This window comes from Mesoplodon densirostris, chromosome 6 (assembly GCF_025265405.1).
Source record: "Mesoplodon densirostris isolate mMesDen1 chromosome 6, mMesDen1 primary haplotype, whole genome shotgun sequence".
In the NCBI taxonomy this organism is placed as follows: Eukaryota; Metazoa; Chordata; class Mammalia; order Artiodactyla; family Ziphiidae; genus Mesoplodon; species Mesoplodon densirostris.
In genome coordinates, this window is record NC_082666.1 from 27,709,270 (window position 1) to 27,727,996 (window position 18,727).

The window sequence follows — 18,727 nt, forward strand, 5'->3', positions numbered from 1 at the left end:
TTTAGTTTTTTCCAAGTTCAGTGGCCAATGTATCTTATCAATGTCTTTGTGTTTTTATCATCTAAATTTATTGTTCCTCAAAGAAGCATCATAAATATCCTTACTGGCTAGAACTTCATTGCCTGGTATCTTTCTAAGTGACTTACTCATGCTCTTCTTTACATAGTCAGTTAACATGTGCTATTCAGTTAGCAATAGGTGCTACTGAATGAATGGTTGGGTGAGTGCCTATTATATGCTAAGTACCATCCCCTTATTTTATCCTAGGACCATTCTGTTTTTTAAGCTGAACAAAGGAAATAGTTACGGTCATATTCTTCCCTCTTTAAATAGATACGTGTAGGGTCATCACCAAAGGAAAGGTTTGAGAATCAGTTAGCTCAGCCACCAATCTCTCTGGGCTTCAAAATCTCTGTACCCTGGGAAAGAATATGACCCTGTGAGACCCTTCCTGCTCTCTTAGTTCCAGGATTTAGTGGCTCTTCCCTCTCATCACCACAATCACATCCCTGGCATTGGAGTTACCGGAATTATTCTTGGTGGCTTAGAAGACAGAATCAAAATCCATCAGTGGGTGATTATTGCAGAGAAACAAATATGGACTCAATTTAAATAAGCATTTTCTAACAGTTGAATCTCCCAAAGATAAATGAAGCTGATTCACAGGGGATGAACACCAGCCACTGGGGTTTTAGGCAGAGGGTGGAAGGCCACTTGTTAACACCGGTTCTCTCTCATGCTCAGATTGTTTATAGCCTTCAGGACACATATTGATCATGGCCTTTTAGAATGGGTTTCTTACAAGTTCCTATTGATGCCTGAGTCTTAGCCAGTGGAATAGTGCAGTGCATCTTAGAAACAGTATCTAGCTTCTTTTTAGCAGACGAATAATAAATTTGCATTCATTGTGTTACTATATACTGTGTCAAGCACTTTTCTTTTTATTCTTTTCATTCCACAGGTAAGGAAACTGAGACTCAGAGGGTTTAAGTCACTTGATCAAGTTCACATCATAGCAGAGCCCAAATCTGGAGCCAGGTCTGTCTGAAAGTCTGTCTTTTCAATATAGCAGGCCACCTTTAATAAAGAATTGAAAGCTACGCTTGCCAAGGCTCTGTCCTTCTGAGTATACCATGCATTTTAGTCACAAGTAACAACATTTACAACAGTAATTTATGATCAAGGAGCAGTTTGTAATTTTTTATAAGTGACTGCAGGGTAAACATAGCTCAGCTTCATTCTACATTCACCTCACAACATGTACACTGTCGGTTTGTTCTCACATTTCATGTCAGCAAGTGCAGTGGATGTGGTGCTCAAGGAAGGTGAAAAATGATTGAATGCCTTAGATTGACAGGAGTCACAAGATTTTTATAACTGGTTATGCTGTGAGAATTGTGAGTGTGGGCAGGTGAGAACAGTGAATTCTTCCAGAAGGTAGCAGCTTTTCCCCTTGCTGTTATACCGGCTGAGTCCATCTCCTCTTTTTTAGATACAGGACATGCAGTCAGCTAGCTGCTTGAGGGCTGATCACACATGTGACCATGACAGTACGGTTGAGTCCATTAATTCGTGGTTTGCAGAACTAAGACCAGAGTCACCCCCAGGAACATGGCTGGAGCATTTCCCAATGCTCTGGAAGGCTGGAGCCATCCAAACAGTCAGCCTTTTGGTATTTATTTCCTTCCTATAAAAACAGACATTGAACTTGCTTTGTACTCATTTGTTTTCCAGGTTTGCTCTTGCAATTCTCTTTGAATGTGCAGAGAAGGATTTTTCAGAGGTAGCATCTGAACCATAACAAGGAATCTTATCTGGCAGTCTTCCCTGATCTGTCACTGAAAGCTAATCTCACTATAGGAACACTGTCGTACATCATAAAGATATATACCCTTTCCAGGCATTTAAAAACTTGTTCATCTTCCCATTGTTGTACAAACACTGCCATTGTCGACAACTGTTGGTTTTCCTAATACTACTAGCAAACACTTAATTGCACTTGCTATGTGCCCAGCACTGCTTTAAGAGCTTTTTATCTTACAACAACTTTGTGATGATTCTCATCTTACAGAGATAGAAACTACATCCACCTTTTTTTTTCTTAATAGACTAGGAAAAAAATAAAAAGTTGAAATAAGAATCCCTGCCAGCTTCAAAGTAGATATTCAATTTAAAACTAAACAAAACACAATCAGTTTCAAAGATGTGTATTCTAGAAGTTATTTGTAGTCATATTTTTTACTATTCAATCTTGTTTAATAATTTCTGTAGTTAATAAGAGTCAATAGCTCTACTTAATTAAATATATTTGAGACAGTTGGTATCCCTATGAAAAAAATAGCCTTTTTGAAAACAGACCCAGGGTAAACTCTGAATTGGAGTTGTTGCCTTTTGTATACTACTTCCATCACTGCCAACCCCTAAACTGTATTCCTTCTAGTACCTAGTCAGCACCTGGTTACTCTCAGAGACTGCTGGCTTTCAGGTCTGTCCGTAGAAGTTAGGTCAGAATTCTTCTATATCTGTTTCCACAATTGCAAAGTAACATTGAATATAAATGGCTTTATCTTAAGTGCAATGGTTAAGGGCCTCATAATAGCATTCTTTCCCTTAGACCTGAATTTAGTTTCAATGCAGTAGATTCACCTGGGCTTATGCCCAATAACTGGTGTTCCTGAAGCTCCTCCAAGACTTTGTTGTGGATGGTTCCCTGTAAGCCAAATCAATGTATCTATATATTTCTAAATCCCTAAATTAGGGGTCCAGACTCTAAAATTGAGACCAAACATTATAAATCTGAAAGTCCCCGAAATTAGAAATGTTGAATAGCTCTACCTTTAAGTCCATCACAAGGCTTTTGAGACACTAAGAAATAGAACCTCTTCACAGTGAGGCCTCCAAATTTTGAAATCAGACAGCTCGGGTCTGGTCCCACCAGTAAGGACAAATGCGGGTACCATAAATGTAACGTGCCTGGTGATGGCTGGTGCACGTGAGGGGCGGGGTGGGGTATGAGTGGAGTGAGAGCAAGTAGGTAGTTGGAGGATCATTTCAAGAGAATCACTTAGGGAGGGAGAGGAGGAAGAATTAAATCACATCAGGCAATGTAGGGGATATTGGGCTGGGATGTGGGTGGAGATTAAGGTTGACAGAATTCCTAGAAAGAGTAGTTCAGGGGATCTAGAAAAGAATAGGTACTTTGGGATAGTGGGAAGTTTCTTTGAGAACCTGGGTGCTATGTCTGGAGATACATTAAAGGAAAACCTGGGACCTCTATTACTGAAGAACCAAGAGGTCTGCAGCTCACATGATACAACCACCAAAACATCCAGTTGTAGAGATATTCCAAGAAAAAAATTCCCCACTGGAATCATGATTCATCCCAACCTACCATTATAGCCTTTTGTTTAAATTCTGAGAAGTTGTTTCCTTAAAAGAATGAATGCTTTTTTTTTTAAGTGAAGAAATCATTTTTCCTTTGCGATGTAATGATGATCTTATTTACTCCTGCCAAATCTTTATATTATTTGAGTCAGTCTATGGTAGACAGTTTACTGAGTGCCAAATTCAGTTTCCATGGAAAACCCACACTCCCTTCAAAGCAGTGACTGGATAGTTTTTGGCATGCAGTACAGCACAAGTTTAATGTGATGGGGGGGTGGCATTTTTTTCTGTTGATGTGCCCAAGTTAATTAGTGCTATCTCTCAAAATATGTAGGTAATTATTCATTTCTTTGCCTGAGCCCATGTAATCTGCAGGGTTGACGCACTTCTTTGATGAGAACTTTGGAAGGAGGTGATTTTGTAGTCCTTTGTCTTGTGGTTTAATTTGGGTCTCGCATGATAGCTCCCTGTTACGAGGAACAGAGAAGTTAAATAAGTGACCCATGTTAGCCTGTCAATAGAGGATTCTGAAACACCATCTTTTTCTTCTAACAATATAAGTCCTGTGGTTCTCTCAAGATTGATACAAAAGTTATCTTTTACCAGAAGCAACACCTGACCAACTATACATAATAATGTTATGCTTTTATTTTATATTCCTGTTTGAATACTTTTAATCATATTTAGATATCCTATCCTATCATATTGATCCTTCTTATTAGATAGCTAGCTAGCTAGCTAGATATGCAATTATACTAATCGTGCTCTAACTACTTCATTGTCTCCCCATGTAGACTTTGAGCTCTATGAGATAGAGTCGCTAGTCCTCTAATTCCTTAACCCCCCATGCCCTCTTGCACAGTGCAGAAAACACCCTAGGGACCCAATAATTCCTTGTTGAAAATATAGAAGACTGACTATACCAAATGTTGGCAAAGGTATGGAGCAACTGTAACTCTCATTCACTACTGGTGAGAATATAAGGTAGTACAACCACTTTAGAAGAGAGTCTGGGAGGTTTTTTTTTTAAGTTAAACATACATCTACCATATGACCTAACCATTCCATTCCTAATTATTTATTCAAGAGAAATGAAAGCATACATCCACACAAAAATTTGTACAAAAATACTCATAGCAGCTTTATTTGTAATAGCCCCAAACTGGAAACAACCAAAATGTATGTCCATTAGATGAAAAACGCAATGGAAAAGCAAATTGTGGTATATCCACACAATGGAGTACTACTTAGAAATAAAAAGGAACAAACTATTGATATATACAACATGGCTAAATTTGAAAATAATTATACTGAATGCAAAATGCCTCACCAAAAAAAGAGTACATACTGTATGGTTCCATTTATATAAAATTCTAGGAAGTGCAAAGTAATGTATAATGACAACATATCATGTTGTTGCCTGGGGATGGGAGAGCAGGGTGCGGAGATTATAAAGGCAGTGAGGAAACTTTTGGGTGTGATGAATATACTCATTATCTTGATTATGGTGATGGTTTAATAGATATATACATATGTCAAATATCATCAAATTTACATTCTAAATATGCCTGGTTTATTGTCAGTTATGCCTCAGGAAGCTAAAAAAGTACTGAAATTACCGAAATTATTCTACATGCATCATTTTCCCTTCAGTATCTCACTGCTGTGTTTCCATGGCAGGAAGCTTCCTCTTTGAGACCAGCATGCAAGATGACATGAAGCAGATCGGGGCATTTAGGTCAGACAGAGCTGGTGTGAGCCAAGATGTGCCTCTTACCAGCCGTATAACCCTGGGCAAGCTACTCAGTGTCCTTAGACCTCATTTTCTTCCTCTTCTAGAAAATGGAACGAATAATATACCAACCTCAGAGGAATGTTATAAATATTAAATTAGATAAAAGGCCTGGCACTTCATAAATGGTAGCTACTATTTATTATATATTGTTAAGAACCTTTTTTTTTTACAAGACTGGCACACATTTATTGAGACCTTTCTCAGCTTGATTTAATTCTTGCTGATGCCTAACCAATTACTAAGAATAAAGCAACTGACAAAGAGAGATCAGATTATGCTAGAAAATATAAATAATACAAAATCACTTCTGGGCACCTATCCACTTAATCCTCCATCATTTGTGCTAAGCTGAATTACCAGCATATGTGTAAGTGTGTTCAGATGTTCTAAGTGGAGAATAGGATAATACAGAAAATGTGTATCGGGGCAAAGTAGGAATTGATAAACTGAACAGCATGGAGAGGTACTTGAAAGAGTGTGGGTTTTGGTTTACACAGTCTGACCTTAAATGTGAGCTCAGCCACTTACCATTTATATGTGAAGCCATGGATAGGTTATTAAACTTCTGTGATCCTCAGTTTATTCATTTGAAAAATGTAGATAAACAGTTCACACATCACGAATTTGTAGTGACAATATTTATACTGATAATCAGAAATAATTTCAGGAATAAATATATGTGTAATGGTCCCTATTCCCCTTCTCATTCTGGATAAGGCCAACTGTGTGTACTAATGATAAACAAGTGATATAACCTGGCCTTAATGGTAGTTTAAAAACAATACCTATTAAAAGCCCTTTGTAAACTCATTCTGGGATAATTGTGTGTGTGTGTGTGTGTGTGTGTGTAAATGTGATTATCAGATCGCTTGAATCCTTTCTTTAAAGGAGAAAATTTTATCACATTAAAACCTTCTAAGTGCAGGAAGGCAACTAAAGCAGCATTTTTGGTTCAAAGCAGTGAAGGTAGGTGCCCAAGCCAAGCCTCTAATTCCCAAGGCTTGCTCACGTTCTGTGGCCCAGGTGTATCTGCATAGCGCCATCAGGTTTAAAGGGACCACCTGAGGAGGAGCAGCCTTCAGAAGCTCAGCTGGGAAGGTGGAAGCAGAAGGGAGACTGGAGGAGCAGGGATGTGGACTCTTCTCCAGGCGGGAAGCCCTGTGACCTACGCTGTGAGTGTTCTCCCTCAGACACCAGCGTCTGCTCCTGTGTATGAAAGGTTCGTCACCACTTATTTTCTGTTTCTTAACTCACTTTCCATGGGGTCTTGAAAGTTTGAGAAAGGTACGCATTTTAATCTAATTTTGCAAATGGGGAGCCAAGTCCTAGAGAAACAAGTAGTGAAGAACTTTGCTTCGAAAGAAATTTTTAGCCAAGAGATTAAAACTATAGACTCTGTACTCAGGTTACCTGGGGCTTAACTTTTATCTCTGCTACTTACTAGCTGTGTGATCTGGGACACGTTACTTAACCTCACGTTGTCTTGGTTTCCCTATGTGTAAAATGAATAGTAATAGTACCTGCTTCATAGGGATGTTGATAGAATGAGTCAAAGCAAAGTGCTCAGAACAGTACCTGGCTTATAGGAAGTGCTGCGTCGATGTTGATTATTGTTTTTTGAACCATTGCTTAGTCGGTTTCATAAGAAAAGATTTGGTGTAGTGGATTGTTCTGGCTTTCCATAACTCTATTCCTCCTAGACTATTTGGCCAGTAGCATCTTAAGACACTGCAGCTTTTTTTTTTTTTTTTGCGGTATGCGGGCCTCTCACTGTTGTGGCCTCTTCTGTTGCGGAGCACAGGCTCTGGACGCGCAGGCTCAACGGCCATGGCTCACGGCCCAGCCGCTCCACGGCATGTGGGATCTTCCCGGACCGGGGCATGAACCCCTGTCCTCTGCATTGGCAGGCGGACTCTCAACCACTGCGCCACCAGGGATGCTCGACACTGCAGCTTTTTAAACAGAGTTTTGAAAACAGAGATAGTTTGGAAACTGAGGGGGCTGTGCACAGACAACACCTGAAAGTCTTAAGAAGAGATTAAGATCAATCAGCACCACTAAATCCCTAGAAATGAGCGGGGCACAGGCCCTAAAGAATGAAAAATGCAATGGGGAATTCTAGTACTTAGGTGGCTTTTTTTCACTCTTTTTCCATCAGTCTCTGGAATGTTTTCTTGTCTTGAATGATTAACCAAGGATTATGGTTCGTGTTATTTCACGTCTAAGTTTGACGACTGGATAGATTCAATCATGCTACAAAACCATGTAACTGAACTAGTGTTTAGCTGTGGTATAAATCCCTTGGGATCAAGCTTCACTTAGGAAACTGTTACAGAAAGAAGCTTGAGTAACAGTCTTAGAAATAACAAAAGTGTTCCTTTATTTTCATCTATATGAATTGTCTCCACCAATACCCTTTACAACACATGGCACCTGTCTCCTTATGTAACACATGCTTTTAAAATATAAAACTATCCTATACTTTATACCATTACCTTTAAGAAATGTAGTGTTTACTGCCAGGTGGAATGGATTTAACTATTTTCCCCTGATTTTATGTTCATTATAAAGGAACACTTGTGTTAAATCATGTAAGCACTATAATAGATAATAGGAGAAAGCAGGATCAAAAGGGACTGAGTTTGAATTCTAACTTTACCATCTAAAAACTTTTGACTTTGGATAAATTATTGAACTTAAGCTTCAACTATTTTATCTGTTTTTTTCAAAAGGAATCATTTGTATCTACTATACATGATATTTACATATTAGCCTTAGGCAATCAGGATTAAATAATATGACATATGTGAATGCTTATACTCGTGCCTGGCATAGAGTGAGCAGCAAATAGTAAATCACTGTTATTCAATGTTTTCAGCTTAAATAATAGGAAATTTTCATACTCGAAGAAAGGTGACTATTTTATGCCTACTGTTCTCAAGTTTATCCCTGTAAGGAAGTGAAGGAAACTACAGCAAAGCAAAATCATACTGAAGCCACACAGTAGTATTGTATGGTGGTTATAAACCAGGCTCTGAATTTAGACAAGCTGGGTTCAAGCCCCAGCTCTACCCTTTATTTCTCTGTGGGTTTGGGCAAGCTGCTTAACCTTGCTGTGCTTCATTTTCTCCATCTACAAAACTGGATCAGTAATATACTACTTTACTGGGTGGCTGTGAGAATTAAGTGAGATGATATATATAAGGCATTTAGAATATAGAAAACGTTCAAAATATTTGAATTACTAATATTCAAGAATAATCAAGGAAATTGCGGAGTGTAAACAACAAAACTAAAGTCAAGTTTAGGTCTGGAGTTCTAGGAAATGTGCAGTTTTGTTCTACTCTATGAAAATGAAGTTGGTATCCATTCAGAGTTTCTACTTGTGTCAAGCTAGGTAGACAATATCTCTGTATTAAGCCTTATTGACTAGTTATGTACCATAAAGAATTAGAAGTTGAAGAATTAATGAATTTGATATATTGTTAAAGAGACAAGCCTAAGTCATAGAAAATAATTTGAGGACAGCATCAGATAATATAATCAAGTGCTAAGTGATATGTTGTGGTCTGCAAGAAGAGGAAAATTGCAAAGAATGACAGGTATCAGAGGAGCTGGGAATAACTTACTCTTATGGTAGAGTTTGGAAGGGAGTAGGGATGGATTCAAGTTCTAGTTCAAGAGAACAGCAAAAGCAAAGGGGAGGTGGTGGGACTGGGCATGGCATTTGTGGAGGGGAGAAGCAGAGGAATGAAAATCCCAGAGGGTGTCTGTGAGCAAATAGTGAGAACTGAGTATGGCACGCCAGGTAACAAGACCTCTAAAGAGTCAAGTTTATGGTTTAACTTGCACCCCTCGTTTTATAGATGAGGTGACTGAGGTATAAAGAATACCAAGTTACGCTTACTAATTAGTATGACACCCCATCAGCCCTGACTCCTTGGCTAGTGAACTTGCAACTGCATCACTCTGCAGGGTCAGATGACAGAGATCCTTAAAAGGACTGAAAAATTCCCTAGATGCTTCCCACATGGTCACAATTCTAATTTTGTAGATTAATTGATGCCCTTTTTTCTGTCCATTTTTCCTAGAGTGGAAAAAGCAAATATTAATTCACAGGCCACTGAAATGAGGGCTTCATCAGTTTCCACTTGAACACCCACCCTAAATAGGTAATTTGATTATTGAAGCGTTGTCTTAGAACCCAGATCCGATTCCCAGGGCAAAGTGCTTTCCGCTGTATCCCACAACTTGTACTAATTTACTGTGATTTCAAACCCTTCTCTTAAGGATCTCCTTATTTCGATCCCTGCCAGGCTAAATGACTCAGGTTTTTGTTTTTGTTCTTTTCCTCTACAGAGTGTGTTTCATTTTCTCACTTTTACCAACCCCCTTAAGATCAATTAAATGTTATCATCTACCTAAATGGAGCCTCTAGGAATGCTCTGCCTGTCGCTTCCTGAGATCTGCTGAGCTGGAGTCTATATTCTGTCATTGTGTTCCTGAATCATGTAGGTCATTAGATTAGAATGATGTTTTCCTCCTCCTCTGAGTTATCTCTGGCTTGAAGGTTGCAGGTCCTATTGCTGTGGGAGTCCTTTCTTGATAAAAGCCGACACATACATCCTTGGGAGATCCCTGTTTGCCATTACATGCTGGTGCAGTTGTTGTTTTTTTCTTAACATCTTTATTGGAGTATAATTGCTTTACAATGGTGTGTTAGTTTCTGCTGTATAACAAAGTGAATCAGCTATACATATACATATATCCCCATATCTCCTCCCTCTTGCGTCTCCCTCCCTCCCACCCTATCCCACCCCTAGGTGGTCACAGAGCACCGAGCTGATCTCCCCGTGCTATGTGGCTGCTTCCCACTAGCTATCTATTTTACGTTCGTTAGTGTATATATGTCCATGCCACTCTCTCACTTCGTCCCAGCTTACCCATCCCCCTCCCCATGTCCTCAAGTCCATTCTCTACGTCTGGTGCAGTTGTTGTCACCTTCCCATTTTTCAGTTTCCCCCTCCTGCCACTGTATGCCCAGCAGGCTGTCAATGAGGAAAGGAGCAGCAGGGAAGTCAAGTCAATCATGTACGTTAACACAGCCATGGTTTATTTCAGATGGCTGTTCGGGGAAGAGGAGACAGGCCAGAAACTCTGCACATAAAATACAAAGTAGATAGTATGTGCTGTGACTGAGGGTGCAGGGATTTAGGGAAGTTTCTCTGCTATTTTTTTAATCAGCTTCAATTCCTCCCCTTCACCTTTGAGTGGGTGTAAATTGCTTCAGAGTTCTTTTCCCACCCTCACCTCCTCCTCCTCTTCCCTCTATTTCCTTTCACAGCCCTTAGTGGCAGGTGAATCAGAATTAGTGGGGGAATAATTATGTTCTCTAGCACCATTTATCACCAGCCCACTTCCCTTTAAAACCTGAGATACTGCTTGCAGGTTGCAAAGTACCCAGAGCGCCCTGAAGAAACATGTTTATAGGAACAGCTTTTACTGCCGGCATTAGAGTTGAGAGAATAAGTGCAGGTCTGTTCGTCAAATCGGAGACCTATCTCACTGGATGAGTTAAAATCTGGGAACAAAAATAGTCTTCTGGGTTCTCCTTTGCTGATCGTATTTGACGCCATTCAACAAGTGCTTTGCATGACGATGTTCTCTTTTCCTCTGACATTAAGCTGCTTTTATTGCTCTAGTAAAGGTTCCAATTTCTCTACATTTACTTATTACTATTGAATCATTCACTCATAAATCCCTTCCTCCCTATTCAGTTTTTTTTAATATATATATTATTTATTTTTGGCTGTGTTGCGTCTTCGTTGCTGCGCGCAGGCTTACTCTAGTTGGGGCGAGCGGGGGCTCCTCTTGGTTGCGGTGCATGGGCTCTAGGTGTGTGGGCTTCAGAAGTTGTGGCTCGTGGGCTCTAGAGCGCAGGCTCAGTAGTTGTGGTGCACGGGCTTAGTTGCTCTGCTGCATGTGGGATCTTCCTGGACCAGGGCTCCAACCCGTTTGCCCTGCATTGGCAGGCGGATTCTTACCCACTGCGCCACCATGGAAGCCCCCCCCCCACACTCAGTTTTTAGTCACTTAGGTGTACGTGTCTTTCTTTATGAATTGCATTTATTCTGTTATATTTGCTTTTAAGGGCTTTATGTACTTCTGTGTGTGAAAATGGGTTGTGTGGTTATTTTTATGTCACAGTTGCATGGTGAGGATTTGAATGTGGTTACTGGGTTTCTTAGTGATAGTGCCTGGCTCTCCTCATAGCACCTGTTCCTTTAGGCCTGAAGGGCAGTCCGAGAGGTGACATTCTTTGGCAGACTGGGTGGCAGATGGGATGGAGGGATGTTCTGCACATCGGGCTTGGTAAATACGTACAGGCAAGAAAAGTGACTGGCAGGGAGAAGTGCTGTGTTGGTTTAAACAAGCTGTTGGAAGGACTTCCCAGTGAGAAAAAAAAGTCAAGGTAAAGAGAGAAGAGCACAGGCCAGAAGGAATGGAAGTTGGAGGGATAAGAAATAAGAATTATTTGGAGAGAAGTAGATGGAAGATGATTAAAGGAGAACAGAGTTTAAGCAAGGACACTGCTAGCCCATAACTCTGCCTTAGGGCAACATTAGAAGAATGTGCTGGTTCCTCTGGGTAAAGATGGTCCTGTATTTGGGTGCATGGCTTGCCGAACAGAGAGTAGGCTGAATTTTAGTCACTGTTTGCCTCCTTGGTTCAGTGCCCTTGGGCAAGGCACAGCCTGCCTACTGTCCATGGCAACTCTGAGTGTAGGTCAAGAATATCCTCTAAAAAGCAGTGGTACAACTTTTAGTATGTATTACCTCTGAAGAGAAAACAGTCTGCTCTGAAATGGTCATATTCTAATATTCCTTTCAATAGTGTAGTAGGATTTACAAAGTTCCTGAATCTCCCTGCCTCATTTGATCCCTCACATAGCCCTGAGTATACTGTTATCCCCACTGTGTAGATGGACAGGTTCAAAGAGATCAAGTTGCTCACAGAGGATACATGACATCAAGTAAGTGGCAGAGTCATGATTTAAATCAAACCCTCTGACTGTAAATCCTGAGCTTTCCTGCTGTGTCAGGCTACCCACATGGACTGCATACAGAATAAATGAGGCTGCGTTTGTGAATTACCATGACCACTCCTCATGCATATGCAGTCATTAAGACACCTGTGTCATCTTGTCTGTACCAGTAGAGCTGGTAGATTCTTGCCACCAAGGTAACTTGGAGAAATGAATTCCTGTGCCTCAGTTTCCTCACATGTAAACTGAGGCCAGTAATATCTACCCCATAACTCACTAGGTTGTTAAGAATCATAATTACGATTCTGAATATTGATTACCACAAGACAGGGCTTCTGTCTATTTCATATACCACTGTGTCTCCAAAGACAAAAACAACACCTGGCACAAATAGCTGCCCAATGTATATTTTTTGAAAGAATGAATGGATATTACAGTTTACTGAATGTTGGGTGCTAGGCTGGGCTAAGTGCTTTGTAAACATGACTTATTCCTCACCACAGAGCTGCAGGCCGGGTGTGATGACATCCATTTTACAGGTGAGGAAATCAAGGCACAGAGAGTGAAGTAACTTATGAGAGGTCACACAGCAGAGCTGGGATTCAAACACAGGATTGTCTGATCCTAAAGCTTATGCTCACAGCTACTAAAATTGTTGTGAGAAGTAAACTATCATTTAAAAGTCAGGGCAAATAATAATACGAAAAGTCTAAGAGTTGAACACCAATAATCTTTATGAAAAAATACAAAATAATGTACTATAACTAAAAACAGAATTTAAGAAAGAGGCTCATATAAGGAAAAACTGTGAGCAAATAAAAGATAAAGCCTGCAGTTAAGTTCAAGTAGCAATTGACAATTGACTCTAAAGTTAATTCAATTGCCAAGAAATGATTCATCAGCAATCGGAAACACAGTGATAGAAGAGGATGCAAATACACCCAAATCAATCCAAAAGGATTCCAAAAAATCTTCAAATGTAAATTGGTGATGCAGTGCATTGTTAAAGAGAAAGTAAGCTAAGGATTTGTCTGCTCTGGGAGATAGAGGAGATTCAGATTCTGATTAATTCTTCATGTTAGTAGAAAAGTTGGTATCAGTATGTAATTATATATGCATAAATAAAAGTGTTTTTAAATTAAAAAAAAAGAATTGTTGTAAGGACTAAATAAAAGTAGGTACTGGACCTAGCACAGTATGTAACACAGATGCTTGATCAATGAGAATTTCCTCTTCCAATTGTAAATCCAAAATTCATGACCACTTTCAAAATGCCTCAAGAATATCATATAAAGGTTTCAGTTGATAAATAACTGGAAGCCTAATTTCTGAAGACTGACTAGCCAGCTTCTTTCCCCCATCATGCTTTCAGTGATGACAGTTTCTTAGGGCACCAATAGATGATTTTTTCTCCTTTAAACATACCCCTCATTAGCTCTGGCGATGCATGTTCTCACAGGTCTCGCAGCACGAGAGACATTGATGCTTGCTTCTTTCCAAGGATGTAGAGGGGCAGCCAAAAGTGACTAACGTCCCATATGGTGGTGAACACAGTTCTGTCTTTATGATGTAGTCATCCCAGAAGGCCTCATGGTAAAGCAATTCATATTGCGGTGGGTAGGGGTTTTTTCTCTATTTGTTGTGAAAGCTATATTTCTTCACCTTTCAGAAACAGGAAAAATATTTAGAAAACAATAAATAGTTATAATGAGTTCTAATAAAAATAGAGTTGCTGGAGCCCCCCCACCCCCGCCACCCCTGCTTAATATGAAATGCAGGTGACTGGGTGCCAGCAATAGAATAGGCACCCAGATGTGGTCACAGTTAATAGAGGCAGCTCCAATCCTACCAAACCCCGCGACAGAGATCGCCTGCAAAATGTGAACTTTGAAAGAAAAATAAATACACGGGTTCAGATCCTAGCTCTGCCACTTCCTAGGTTTATTGTTCTAGGTGAGGTGTTATCTTCACTGAGCCTTGGCCTTGCTCTCACAGGAGGGTGAGAATTCCTGCTTCGCAGGCACTCCGTGGGGACGAAAGGAGACCGCAGATGGAGCAGACCTAGCAGAGTGCCTGGCGTGCATGGGAGCTCCTCCGAGATGAGTTCTTCTTCCCTCTCAGGGTTGACAGTGCAGCGAAGGGGTTAGTCGGAGAACATGCGGGAGGTGACTGCAGAGTGAAGACAGTGTGTTGTACTCGCATTACAAGTGGCATCCTTGTATTAATTTTTGTAGGCACGGAAATGTAAACTAAAGATGATAATATAATTATAGTTGGTTAATAAAATGGCTATTTTGAAGTAAAATAGGTGGGTGTCAGGCCAGAATCAAGGGCTGAGGAACTGGAATCTAGATCCAGATCTGTATCGGCTGGAGAGCTTTCCCCTGCCGTGTGCCTCAACTGCTCCCCTAACAAATGGAGTAAACATCTACTACACATAGGCCGCTTAATAGAATGAATGAGGCAAAACCTGTGAAGTTGTGGTATCCGAAATGAGAGGGATAATGTGAGTACAGAAGGAGTTAGAAAGGGGTCATTGCCCCCTCCTTTACTACCCTAAAGGGCTAAGACTATACATTCTCCTAAAAATTACTTTTGCTGAATGGGTTTGGCTTTTCCTAGAGACACAAAGACAAGGTTAAGAGATAGGAAAAAATAGATTCCCCATAGGGATTAAAGCTAAGTTTAAGTTTCATTCATTCAAGTGTTTGAGGTCTACGGTATACCAGAATCTTCACTTAGTACTGCACATAGGAGAAACAGGTATTTTAAACACCAGCAAAAACAAAACAGCTTTGACCCTGTTAGCACAGAAATCACTGGGTGTGTAAAATGTTCTTTGCATTCTACGTGCATTGGCAAGTGCTTAAAAGTCAGAAGGAGGGTACCTTATATATTTACAGAACAGCCGCTTTCTTCAGGGACTTCCCCTCATTTAAACAGCTCCCTATCCTCATCTGCTGTGGGATAAATGGCTCCTTCTAGAGGGTACAGTATGACAGCTGTTTAATGACATATAACATAACAGAAGAAACCAACAAGATTGTCATACCCCTTACAGACAGTGAGGGAAAACGGGTCAGAAGATAGCAGCCGGTTACCTACAGTAGAATTTGGCCCACGTGTTGTAGGGAAGATTGTCTCGGTGGACTGTGTAAATAAGACATACTGAACACCACAGTTTGATATGTGTGTCCTCTTGCTAGCCGAACAGCAGGAATAACTCAGTACTAGGATGAGAGAATAAAATAAGCAGCAACACAAGACCCAGGCAAACGTGAGAAGAGGTGGAGAGTGTGCTCCACAGGTGAGTGACCTCAAAGCCTGTCAGTAGGTAATATTCTGCTTAGAGGTGTCACAGGGATGACACCTGGCAGGAATCCCATGAGAAAATGATCCAACTATGGAAATTTCTGTCTGGAAGAAAATGGCACTCCTATATCCCTGTGTAGGAGTGTCATAAGGAATAAGGATTCTTTGAATAGAAAATAAGCATTAATTTCCAACCACAAAGGACACGGCGTCCTGTTAGACATTGGGAGGACAGATGGGTCTCGTAGGAGAACCTATGGGAATCTCCTCTGGCAACAGGGAAGATTCTAGTTGGTGAAAGTATTAGCTGTACTGTCTCATTTTATTTAATCATTAACATCATAAATGCTTAGGCACTATGGGAGTTGATATAGCAAATATAGCCATACTTTATTGAGCATCTACTCTGTGCCTATCACTTGGGGGAGGTGAGCGGGGGTAAGCCTTTTGTGTGAATTACCTTATTTAATTCTCATGATGATTTCTGAAGTAGATAGTGTCCTTGCCAGTTTTCAGATTAGAAACTTGAGGATTAGAGAGATTAAGTACATTGCCAAAAAAATCACACTTTACGTGGAAAATCTCACTACTCCTATTAGATGAAATTGAACTCAGGTCAAAGCCCAAGTTCTTAACAATATCTTGATGGATTTTTCCTAGCACAGAATGAGCAAGAGGATTCTTGGTTGTATATGGATGAACAATTTTAAAACATATATTTACTGAACGAGGATTTTGAAAGAATCTAACCCATGATTTCATTGTTCTTGTTCTTAGAATGAGACTAAGTAAAAATGGTAGACTTAAAGGTAATTATCTAGCAATAGGATGGACATGGGAAAGACATGAATAAGTATGTAAGTAACTGAAATTGGGAAACTGCATTAGGACACGTATCCTTACCTGGTTCTTGAACTTCCATCAGCAACATCCTTTATCCCTCTGTGCTCTGGAATTTCAGTTCCTCTACCTACTCCGTGATTCCCCACATCAGATCAACTTCATTGCTGACTTTCTCCACTCCTGTTCCTTTGATACCTAACAGTACAGGCGGAAGAAAAGCATAACCCAGCTAATTGGCCCCATCACTGCATATTTATCATTCGCAGCTCCGACTTGTTTCTCCCGATTGGTCAGCACTTCTGTTCTTTGTCCTGTAGTGGCTCTTCCAAACCTTTACCACATTTCTCAGTCCAACTCTATCTGAACATCCCTCTCACTAGATGATCCAAGCTTCCTCCTTCACCAAGAGAATACCTCGTAGAGTTTCTTACATAGAAGTAAACTGAGGCACAGAAAGCTTAAGTAACTTGCCCCAAGTCTCACTGCTAGTGATGGCAGTTCTCAGTTTCAAACCTTCTCAGTCTGGCTGTAGACTTTGCCCTATTAACCACTATGCCATATTGCCTCTCTGGTCATATACTTTGGATGAGTCAATTAATCAACGAATGGATGGATTCAAGACCAGAATTTGAAACTTGGCCTGCTCCTGGCCCATAGTAGCCAGACCAGCTCTGCTTGTACTTCTGAAGCTACTGATAAGGTTAACTTTTGTATTGGGACCCACTAAATGGAGGCCACCTTAGTAGCCTGGTTCATGTCACAAAAGTAAACCTAAGCCAGCCTGTACTTACAAGGAATGCCTGTCAAGGAAACCTGACATACACCAATCACAATCCTCCAACTTGGCTTTAGCTAGCTCACCTTACCCTAGAAAATAGGACCTACCAGCCTTGTAAGGAAATCCCTGACCTCCTAGCCACTCATGCCCTGTTTCCACATTGCTTTTTCTAATGCTCTAAACTCACTCTTGCCCCAGATCCCTTGGGAAGAATGCTCCACTGCTTCTGAGGCACTGCACTCCCCCAGTCCATGGAGTATTTTCTCTTGAATAAAGGACATCGGACTCCTAACTTGTTTTAGTTTTGTCACTTGACATTAGGCTTGTACTAAACGTGGCCTGACTCCACATGCCTTTGGACTTGGTTTTACTGGGCTGGTTCTTCCCCTGAGACCACAGGCACTCCTACCAGGAACTTCCTCCATGACTTAGTTTTCCCTTTGCCCCAGCATCCTACGTGGCCAGAGTGGCTGCTCCACTGACTCTTTCCTGGCCTCAGCTAGCTCTTCTCCTATATTCCCTGTTGCCCTTAAGGACAGTCTTCCAGATGGAATCCAGGAATAGCCTAGAATCCTTCCCATACTCTCCTAAAACTTTACCTCTTGACTCTGTTTCCTCTAATTTTCTGTTGTCACTTCTTTAATTCCTTCATGTAGCCCATTTTTTTGGCATTAAGATTTCAGCGAGGAACACAACTTACAAGGCTCCAACCTCAAGAAGTTCTCATTGTAGGGAAAGAGATTCTAACCAAGATCCAGATTGTGATAAATGAAAAGAATCAAACTTGGGGTAGAGAGCATAGTGGGGCGGTCTGATGGTATCTAAAGCATCTGTGAAGTGGGTGCTCATGAATCTATTGTGAAACCAGTGATCCCAGTTGGGTATTTTTTTTCTCCTGTAACTTGCCTGCTTGGATGAGGCGTGGGCAAGGTGGATGGAAGACTTTCTTCACTTCTTCCTCATCTCTTAGCAGGTCACTGCAAAAGCCTGCTGAGTGGTTCCCCTTACCTCCAGTTCTCACCTCTATCCAACTCCATATCGATGCTAGCATGTTCTCTGTAAACATAGGGGTGTTATGCTGTTGCTCTGACTAGAGATCTCTGATGCCCCCTCTGCCTAACAGTGATTCTCAATCCTTAATTATCACAATCACCTGGAGAGTTAACCACACTGACTGCCATCTCCTCCCTCACTCTCATCACCTCCCTACCAAAGTTTCTGATGCTATAGGTCTGGGGATAGGTCTGGGGTGGGGTCTGAGAATTTGCACTTCTAACAAGTTTTCAGTTTATGCTGATGGTCTGGAGACCACACTTTGAAAACCACTGTCCTGAAGAACAGTTTGCTAACTCCTTCATAAAGTAAGGCAGCCTATTTCCAACTTCACTTCTCCACTCTCTCATTCATTTAGATAGTGTTCTAGCCAAACTATTTGCAGCACTTTCAACATGCCAAATGCTTCATCATCTGTTACCTCTGCTCATGCTGTTTCTCTTGCCTTGAACGCTCTTTCTTTTCTCTCCTTGGTGAAATCCTCATCCTTCGGGTCCCCGCCTAAACACAACCACCG